This window comes from Rattus norvegicus, chromosome 1 (assembly GCF_036323735.1).
Source record: "Rattus norvegicus strain BN/NHsdMcwi chromosome 1, GRCr8, whole genome shotgun sequence".
Lineage (NCBI taxonomy): Eukaryota > Metazoa > Chordata > Mammalia > Rodentia > Muridae > Rattus > Rattus norvegicus.
The window spans coordinates 43106930-43117014 of record NC_086019.1 but is presented as its reverse complement, the minus strand read 5'-3'; the positions used below and the strand labels follow the sequence as shown (position 1 = coordinate 43117014).

General features: G+C 43.6%; 1 long non-coding RNA gene across 1 annotated transcript; it reads right to left on the bottom strand.

Moving 5' to 3' along the window:
• Positions 1-2291: 2291 nt before the first annotated feature.
• Positions 2292-9704, bottom strand: LOC134484990 (uncharacterized). Its single transcript, XR_010062862.1, has 2 exons — positions 4094-9704; positions 2292-3256 (listed from the first exon to the last, which is right to left on the bottom strand). It is a non-coding gene; the product is annotated as an uncharacterized LOC134484990 (long non-coding RNA).
• Between the last annotated feature and the right edge of the window lie 381 nt (positions 9705-10085).

The following is a 10085-nucleotide window of genomic DNA, read 5'->3' as shown; positions in this document are numbered from 1 at the left end:
TTGTGATAGGGTTACATTGTAACAAATGCATTGTAAATTGAAAATATTGTAAGTCAAAAAGGATTTAAGGGTCTGAGGAGATGACTTGGTAGGAAAGAAAGATCTCTAGCTATACAAACATGAGGACCTGAGTTCCAATCCTCAGCACCCATGTAAAATGCTGTGCACAGTAGCATGTGCCTGTAACCCCATTGCTCTGTGTATTGTGTATGTGTGTGTGTGTGTCTGTGTGTTGGGGGGAGGGGTTGGGCCTACCTGCCTTTAGTCTAGCTCTGAATTCAGTAAGAGACCTTCAACAAAGGACTAAGGTAGAGAGCATTCTTCTTTGCCTTTTTTAATACTCATGGGGTAGTCAGCCATACACATGCACATGTAGCATGTCTTAATTAGTTTTCAATTGCTAGGATAAAGACCATGAATACATGTAATTTGAGGAGGAAAAGGTTTATTTGGCTTACATTTGCCAAGTCACACTCTGTCACTGAGAGAAGTCAGGATAGAAACTCAGGCCTATCACATCAATACCCCACTCCTGGTACCAACTGCTGCCTTAGGGTTTCTATTGCTGCGAAGAGACACCATGACCAAGGCTACTCTTACAAAGGAAAATATTTAGTTGGAGTTGGCTTTCAAGTTCAGAGGCTTAGTTCATTATCTTCATGGCAGGAGGCATGGTAGTGTGCAGGCAGATATGGTGCTGGAGAAAGAGCCAAGAGTTTTATGCTTGGATCTATAGGCAGCAGGAAGAGAGAAAGTCATTGGAACTGGGCTTTTGAAACCTCAACACTCACCCCTGACAAACTTCCTCCAAGGAGGCCACAGTTCCTCCAACCACACCTTCTAATCCTTCTTAAATAGTGCTACTCTTTGATGACAAAGCCATCAAATATATGAACCTATGGGGGTTCTTCTTATTCAAACCACCTCAATGATGATGTATGGATTTTCCTTCTTCTGAAGGATGGATACTACCCATGTATACACAATATTTTCTTTATCTGTTGGTACATGGGATACTACTCTTCCACATGTGCATACTATATTTTTCTTATCTGTTGATATAATGGATATATTCCACCACATGTGTGTATTACATTTTACTTGTCTATTGCTACACTGGTGAACATTTGAGATACTTCATCTCTTTGCTATTGGGAAAAGTGCCTCTGTGAATATAGAAATGCAGTATCTCCTTCAGAGTGTGCTTTTTAAAATGTTTCAAAAAGGCTGAGGGTGGTGGTATACACTTTTAATCCAAGCCCTCAGGAGACAGAGGCAGGTAAATCTCTGTGAGTTCTAGGCCAGCCTGCTCTACATTGCAAATTCCAAGCCAACCAGAGCTACAGAGAGAGACCCTGTTTCAAAAACAACAAACAAACAAAAATTTAAATTAGTTACAAGGCAGAAGCTTCCATCATAGAATCTTCCTACGTATGTGGGGGTCAGTGTTTGCCCTGCCCCTGGGGTGGTGGGAACGCAGCTGGGCAGGCAAAACAGAGTGCTTGACTGCTTGACCCTGTGCTGGGCTTTAGGGAAGCTCCAAGACACCACTCAGGGGATGGCAAAACAAAGTCTAAGATGTAGGGGGCGTAAGCCAGGGTTGAAGAGTCCGTGATATGAGGCTGCCAAACTCCTGGTGCTGCTTGATGGAGAAGAGTTGGGAGCAGAGTTGGGAACCCTTGGGCTGAAGACAACAATGAGCCCTGGGAAGTGGAAACTCCTGCTTAGCTCATTAGCAGTTGTCCTTAGCTTGGTGGAGGTTGTCTGGGAATGGAGGGGGACCTTCTGCAGAAGGCTTAGGTAGTGTGGTTCAGTAGTCGAAGGCTTTCCATCTCTCCACAGATGAAAGAGACCATCCTTGGTTCCAAACCATTTATTGGTTGTTCATCGTGGAAAATGGGTGTATACCAACTCCTCAGGGTGGACCAGAGATTAATTACCTTTTGCTGGAAGAATGTCTGGGAAGGGAAGCTTATTGGCTAAACCTCCATCTAGACACCTCATTAGCATGGAGAACTCTGTTCTGGGCTATGTGACCGATGTGGGAAGTGTGGTCATGCGTTCCAGGCCAGGAACCTAGTAGGGAGCAGGGAGATGCCTACCATCTCAGGTAGGGGTGCCTGGGAGTCAGGGGCCCAAACCTACTCAACCTTACCAAGTTTCTGGCATGGTCCACTGTCCCACACATAATGTTCTCCTCTGTTCTTAGCCCTCCCCTCCCCCTCTCCCTGTTGCCCCTCCCTGTCGCGCGCCCAATGTCCCGCCAGCAAGAACGACGCGCGGCAACAGGATTCTTCTGCGAGCAAGCCTTTACTGTGTTACAGCTCTTCTTAGTGTTACAGCTCTCTTAGTGTTACAGCTCTCTTGAACAGGGACTCCGAGCAGCAAAATCGCTCGGCTTATATAGACAACAGTATGCTAATTATCTCTCAGGGATTGGTGGGGCTTGGATCACCCCACTACTTGTCCTCCAGGGATTGGCGGAGAATGAATCACCTCATTAGCATATTAACGGTCAACTAACACCTGGTGAATAAACCGCACATGTGCAGTACCGCTGTTCACCACTAGAGGGAGCCCTAGCAAGGAGACAAGCCTGCACATGCGCAGTAAGTCGTTTATATCCAGACAAGGCTGGATGTCGGCGCCATCTTTGTTTCGCCGCGCCGCTCTCTACATCTCCCCCTTTTTTGTTTAATAAAATGACTGGTCTAGATCTGGGTGTCACGTCAATCTTGTCATTGCTCCTGTCTTAGGTCGTTCTCATCCAAACTCGGCCTTACCCGTCATAGAGTTACCCTATCGCCACCGGGCCCCGTGTCTTAGGTTGGTCCGAGTTCGAGGAAAGTTGCCCGTCCCTGGATACAATGACTCCACATGACTGTGACAAAAATGATCTAGGGCGAACTCTTGATCTTTCAAAGAGGCCAGCCATATGTTGGGAGAAGCACCCTTTTTAATGGTGGTCATAGCCTGGTAAACAACCACTTTGTGTCTGGCATGTTCTCTTTTTAAACAGCCAATAAGCCAGAGACCTACTCCGCATCCCAGGAGGACAATAACTCCCCAGGACAAACATGCCCGCCCACTCCTTAACAAGGGAGAAAGCATTGGTAACCCATGAGGTAAAGTCTTCAACTGTGATGGGGTCCAGCCTAGTGCTGTTGAGGACAGCAATCTGCATCAGCAATTGTCTTGATAGTTGCTCTGCTTTCATGGACCAGTTTCCTTTCAGATAATTCGAGATTTCTTTGCTCTGTTGAAAATGCTGAGAAAAGTTAGCTCACAAAGGAATAATGCATAAACCTCTAAGGGAGGAAACACAAGACAGCTGTGTCATATGATACAGTGCTTCAATTTATTCTTGAACTAAATCTATCCTTTGACTGGCTAATAGAAGGCCAGATGCCAAATGGGTATTAAATTCTTTCTTGTATCTCTAGTGCCTCTGCAGTTCTTTCTACAATCTGATTGACAGTCTCAGCCGTCTGTATTTGATTGGTCATAGTAATTGTAGCTGTGGTAGCTGCAGCAGCAGACAGCACAATGGCTGAAATTATGGCTGCCGTAATTCCAAAATCTCTTTTGGCTCTCAGCAAATTAAGAATAGGAAAGCTATCTGGGTTTGCCTCCACTGGGATTGGCACAAAGGAGGGAATCTTAACCATCACTGCGGTGTCATTAGTGCCATCCCAGCATTCAGCTAAATAGCAGACTACATCAGAGCTATTACAATTTAAAGCACCACTGCTTACATTAGTGCTTATCAGAAAAAAGGTGATCTAGCACATACTGAAGTACTAGTGGCAGTATTATTTACCAAGAGGTTATTATATTGAATATTGATCAACCTGGTATCACCTTTTTCTGGTAGCTGAAACATTATACAGCACGAAGTTCTCTCCCATCAACCTAGCAAAGGAGGTCAGGGATGTATATGCCCCTTGCTCATTGGACAGCACCCATTGAAACCAAGACCAGAGATTATGCTTGTCAGTCTTATTCTCAAAACAGTAGAATTGCTATGAACTGGCATGGGTACTGGCCAGGATCTGGCAATAGCCCACAGGGTGAGAGAATTAACCTGTATTACCATTCCCAGTAGTAATAGTAGGGTTCGTAGTCTCATCTTCAGGAAGAGCAGAAGGCAATTTTCGAGTCAAACGCTCAGGTACCCAAATTGGATTTTCTTGATTCTGCGGAAAAACACAAATCGCTCCCCATAGATCTCGAAATCACGGGATCTGGGCCACGCCATTCATCAGTTAAGACATCCTTCCAATTTACTTCTACATTAGTTATAGGTGTAGTAGCAGCATGGCGATCCGTGGCAGAACGGCCATGCGCATCCAGAATTAAGAAATTTAGAGTAAAAAGAGCTAAAGAAAGTTGTTCTTTTGGTGTTCAGCTGCTGGCAATTCCCCCTTTTTGTTTTTGTATAAGCTCTTTTAAGGTACGATGTACTCTTTCCACAATTCCTTGACCTTGGGGATTGTATGGCAATCTTGTAGTATGTTTGACCTGCATTGTCTGGCAAAATGCCTGAAAGGACTTTGCAGTGTAGGCAGGCCTGTTGTCTGTCTTGAGACTATCAGGCTTTCCCCAGGCTGCCCATGCCTCTAAGCAATGGCTAATGGCATTACGAGCCTTTTCACCAGTCATCAGAGTAGCATGTATAATACCGGAATAGGTATCAACAGAAACATGAGCATATTTTAAATTTCCAAATTGAGATATGTGTGTGACATCCATCTGCCAAAGTTTTAGCAATGGCTAATGGCATTACGAGCCTTTTCACCAGTCATCAGAGTAGCATGTATAATACCAGAATAGGTATCAACAGAAACATGAGCATATTTTAAATTTCCAAATTGAGATATGTGTGTGACATCCATCTGCCAAAGTTTTAGCTGGATCAGACCACGAGGGTTAATACCACATGAGGAGGGTGGTGAAATTGAACACAATTTTGGCAACGTAACACCACATCACAAGCTGCAGCTCTAGAGATTTTTAAATTTTTGTTGAAGAGTAAAAGCAGGTACATGAAACTTTTGATGAAATCCTCTAGCGAGATCAACCGGAGTGGCATGAAAAATAAACTCTCTACGAGTACTAGCATCCACCAGGGTGTTATTACTGGTCATGGGACCAGGCAAATTAGTATGGGCTCGAATATGTTGTATAAAAATTTTATTTTTTCTGGCCCAAATCAAATTTTGTAATTCTAAAAGAATTTGACATACGGTACTACTCGACCAAATTGGCCCTGCAATTTCAAGTGAGTGCACAGCATTAACTACATAAGCAGAATCAGAAATTAAATTAAAATAATCATGAAATCTTTTGAAAACTTTCAATACAATTTTATATTCTGTAATTTAGGGGGTACCTGGACTGTATTGAATTAATACTGGTTCTTGAGAATCAACCATATAGGCACCTACACCTGTTTTGGAGCCATCTGTATAAATATCTAACAAAGGCTCTGGCAAAGGCTCTGAGGCAGTGATCTTAGGAAAGATCACTGGATGTTCAGTAAAAAAAAAATTGTAGCAAAGGATCCTTAGGATAATGATTGTCAAACTCTCCATCAAAACTACAGCGTAATATGGCCCAATCATCTATCAAGGCACACAATGTTTCTATTTGAGCTGTTGTATATGGTATAATAATTTTCTTGGGTAAAATACCAAAATGCTGAATACAAGATTTAACGCCTAACACAGCAAGCTGTGCAACAGCAGAAGTGTAATATTCAAGGGTCTTATTTGGAGAAGTATGGGGATAAATCCAAAGAAGTGGACCTTGTTGCCATAGCACTCCTGTATGCTGACAAAAGGTTCTTAGTATACACAAAAGCAGATCTTCCTTTTCCTTGTACCTTCTTAGCATTGCCTTTTCTAATCTTCTACTTTCCTCCAATGTTACATTTTTTTTTTAAACCATATCCAATAACTTAAAAGCCAATAGTCCATAACCAAGGCATGTAGAGAATATTCATTCATTTAAAACCAATCAGAAAACAAAAATGAAGTGGCTACACATACCTTTAATATTTAAATCAATCACCATTTTTACTTTTTCTAGCTGTAGTTTTAAGAGAAACACCTTGTCACCTGTTGAGTCCAATAATCACAGTCAAAGATTTTTCTAAGAGAGACAGCGATCAGTTCCGTTACCTTAGAAGCTGTGAAGCTCCTTGTGTCTTTAGGATCGGCTAGTGTAAACATTTAGCCAGCCCCCTGGGGAGCTTGCCCAGCCGACTTAGGCTTCTAGCTACAGATGCAGGCTCCAAAAGCCAATTGAAACTTTTTATTTATTTGTTCCTTTCTTGAAAGGAGTTAAAGCTACATCAATGGGTGAATCAACCAGCATTTAAAATTTTAACCTTTTCTTTTAAACATGAAACACAAAACATTCAAGCAAGGAGAAGCAAAACCCAGACATAAATTGACATACATGGACAGCTTGGTGCACCAAGGACAGACAATAGACACAGAGGAAAAGAACTAGATGGTGTTCCACCAAAAGGACCCAAACATCCTACCTAAAGAACCCAGAACCAGAAATAAGCACTTCTCCAATAGGAGCCAGCAAGGAGGCAAGACGTCTCCCACCTCCTTCTGTTCCCAGGAGAGCTCCAAAAAGTTTAAGCTCATTTCCTTCTTTTGCCAAAGCATCTGTGGAGAGTTCGGGAGGAATGTTTTTCTCAACCCCATTCTCTCTCTTGTCCACGGTGTAAACTGTCTCTAGTCAGGGTCCAAAGACTAGAAGCATCTATGAGAATCAACTTTGCTTCTCTAGATTTTAATATAACTCTAAAAGAACACATACACAAAAACATTTTACCATTATTACCTTGTCCACTACCACTACCCCAAATCTTTATCTTTGCACATGCTTTCAGTTTCTGTGATCCTTCTGAATTCTGCTTACTGGGGCCTTTAAAATCTGTATCCACCACCTGAGTTCCTATTCCAGGGGTCAATATGAGTCTGGTGGTCGAACTGAGGTCGAGTCCTGCGCTTCCCTTGTTGCTCTGCGGGAGGCCCGGGACCCGATGGTTCTACCTTTAGTTTCACTTTCTCTAAGCTGTCAGTGATGCTTTCTAGATTGTCTGACATTTCTAAGGTCAAGGCTTTTAAAGAATACATCTTATTTGTTTCCTGGTCCTGATTATCCTCTTTTTTTATCTCTGCCTTCTCTCTGTTCCTTTTATCTCCTTTTCTTTTCTTTTTTTCTTTGGAGACCTTTTCTCCCTCTGACATACTTTGTTGCTCTGCAAGGACCCTCTGATCTGTCCTAACGGCTCTAACGGCTTCCTCACATTGTTTATCCTCTAAGCAGGCAGGGACCATTTGCCAAAGAGGTTTTGGTCCGGGCTTAAGCTTGCCGTCTGTGGCTTCTCTATCCCACACAAAGAAAAAAAGAAACAAAATTACAAGCCTTGCCCACAAAGGATCCATAACTTTAGGTTTCTTCACAGTGGCTGTCCACCGAGGCCCATATCTTTCTTCCTCATATATGGCTGCCTCTTCCTCTAATTCCTCCTCCTCGGACTCTGACAACTCTTGCTCAGAGTCACTGCCAGCCAGTTCTAAGGCTTCTAATTCTTTTAATGGATACAAAGTATCCTCTCCGGATGACTTGTACTTCGTCCTCCGGGGTATACCTATTTTTTCCTCTGGCAGCGTTTCTTCTGCCTTTTGTATCTCTTTCACTTTTGTTTTAGTAACCTTTTTCTTTTTTGCGAGCTCCTAATTTGAGCTCCTAATTTCTCACTCTGCTCCGTTTCTGCCTCTGCTCCGTTTCTGACATGCTCTCTTAAATCCAAAAAGGGGCATGCCTCTCGAAGCCTAATTTCTCACTCTGCTCCGTTTCTGACATGCTCTCTTCCAAAAAGGGGCATGCCTCTCGAAGCTTACCTTTTAATTTACCTTCTCGCAGTTCTGAATCCTCTTCAGCACACTGAAGGGTCCCCTGGCACCGGCGATGTTGGTTCCCGGGTCTCGGCACCACTTGTCGCGCGCCCAATGTCCCGCCAGCAAGAACGACGCGCGGCAACAGGATTCTTCTGCGAGCAAGCCTTTACTGTGTTACAGCTCTTCTTAGTGTTACAGCTCTCTTAGTGTTACAGCTCTCTTGAACAGGGACTCCGAGCAGCAAAATCGCTCGGCTTATATAGACAACAGTATGCTAATTATCTCTCAGGGATTGGTGGGGCTTGGATCACCCCACTACTTGTCCTCCAGGGATTGGCGGAGAATGAATCACCTCATTAGCATATTAACGGTCAACTAACACCTGGTGAATAAACCGCACATGTGCAGTACCGCTGTTCACCACTAGAGGGAGCCCTAGCAAGGAGACAAGCCTGCACATGCGCAGTAAGTCGTTTATATCCAGACAAGGCTGGATGTCGGCGCCATCTTTGTTTCGCCGCGCCGCTCTCTACACCTCCCCCTCTAGCTGGCTCCCTTTCTTCTCCCAGCTACTCTCTGCTTCTGTTTCCCTGACACCTTTATCATCCCTCTCTATTTCCTGCCTCCTTTGAGAAATCTTCCCCAAACCTACGATCCCATTTCTAATCTAAACATCAAATGCACTCATATTGATTCATTGTGTGTGTGTATGTATGTGTGTGTGTACGTGTTTGTGTTTGTGTGCTTGCATGTGTGCATTCAGATCTATTTAAGTCTCTCTCTCTCTCCCTCTCTCTCTCTCTCTCTCTCTCTCTCTCTCTCTCTCTCTCTCTCTCCCCCTCCCCCTTTGTCTTTTGGTGCTAGGGATTGAACTTGTCTTTGTCTGTGCTAAGCAAGCACTCTACCACTGAGTTATATCCCTAACTTCCTACCCCACTTTTAACTTTAAAACAAATCAAAAATAAAATTAAAGGCTGGGCTTCATGGTAAATATTTAATTGGAGGTTTCTACCCTACCTTTGATCATTTAGTTCCCAAATAAAAGACACAATACCTTTATATTTATAATGTGCCTTAGCAGAACTAGAGCTGAGCAGAAATCAGCCTTCTGTGTTGTTTTGCCTACTTCCCTGACAATAACCCAGAGTTATAACTTGCCACGTTCCATCCAAGCTGCTCTTACGCCAGCCAGCCAGCCCTCATGGCCACGATTTTATGATTCACTTATCCCTTGGCATCTTCTCCTCTCTCCTCTCCCAATTGCGATCTCTCCTTAGACCCCAATCATGGAAACTGAAGCTCCGCCTACCTCTCTTCTGCCTAGCTACAGGCTATAGACATCTTTATTGACCAATCAGGATAACTTGGGGACAAGGTTACATAGTATTTGGTTTATGTGAGGATTTCCTGGTCCTTGGAGGTTAGCAGACCTTGGGCCCCAGTATTAAGCATTACGACACAGCAACAGACCAAATCTCAACAGCTGGAGCTGGAAAATGTCTTAGAAGAGTTCATAGTGTTGGTACAAAGGACACAAGCTTGGTTCCTAGCACCCACACGGGGCAGAGCACAACTGTCTTCGGTTCCCTCTCCACGGGATTTCCCACCCTCTTCTAGATTCCTTGGGCACTGACAGGGGCGTGCACATGCACACTCATGCACACAAATCAAGAAGAACCTTGAAAAGAAATTGAGGGCTGGCCAGATGACTCATCAGGAGACAGTTGCTACCAAACCTGACGATATGAGATCTAAGTTCTGTCCGCAGAAACTCAGTGTAAATCCCAGAGAACTTACACTAGTGAAAGGAAAGGAGCCCTTGTGAGTTGCCCTCAGACCTACCACATAAGCTCTGTGGTACACATGCAGGTGCACACACATGCATGCACCTCTGTACATACACGCATGCATGCATACATACATACACAGGAAAAGAGAGAGAGAGAGACTCTCACAAAGTAAATGTAAAAAAAAAATTGAGATAAGAGTCTCACAAGTTGCCCAGGTTACCCTTGAACACAGGATTTCAGGATCCTCTAGCCTCAGTCCTTGACCTTCTAGGATAACAGACATATACCACCATGCCTATGCCCAGCTAGGACAAGAAGCTTTTTTTTTTTTTTATGTCAGTATTCTTCTTTCATTTCTGTTTATTTTCCT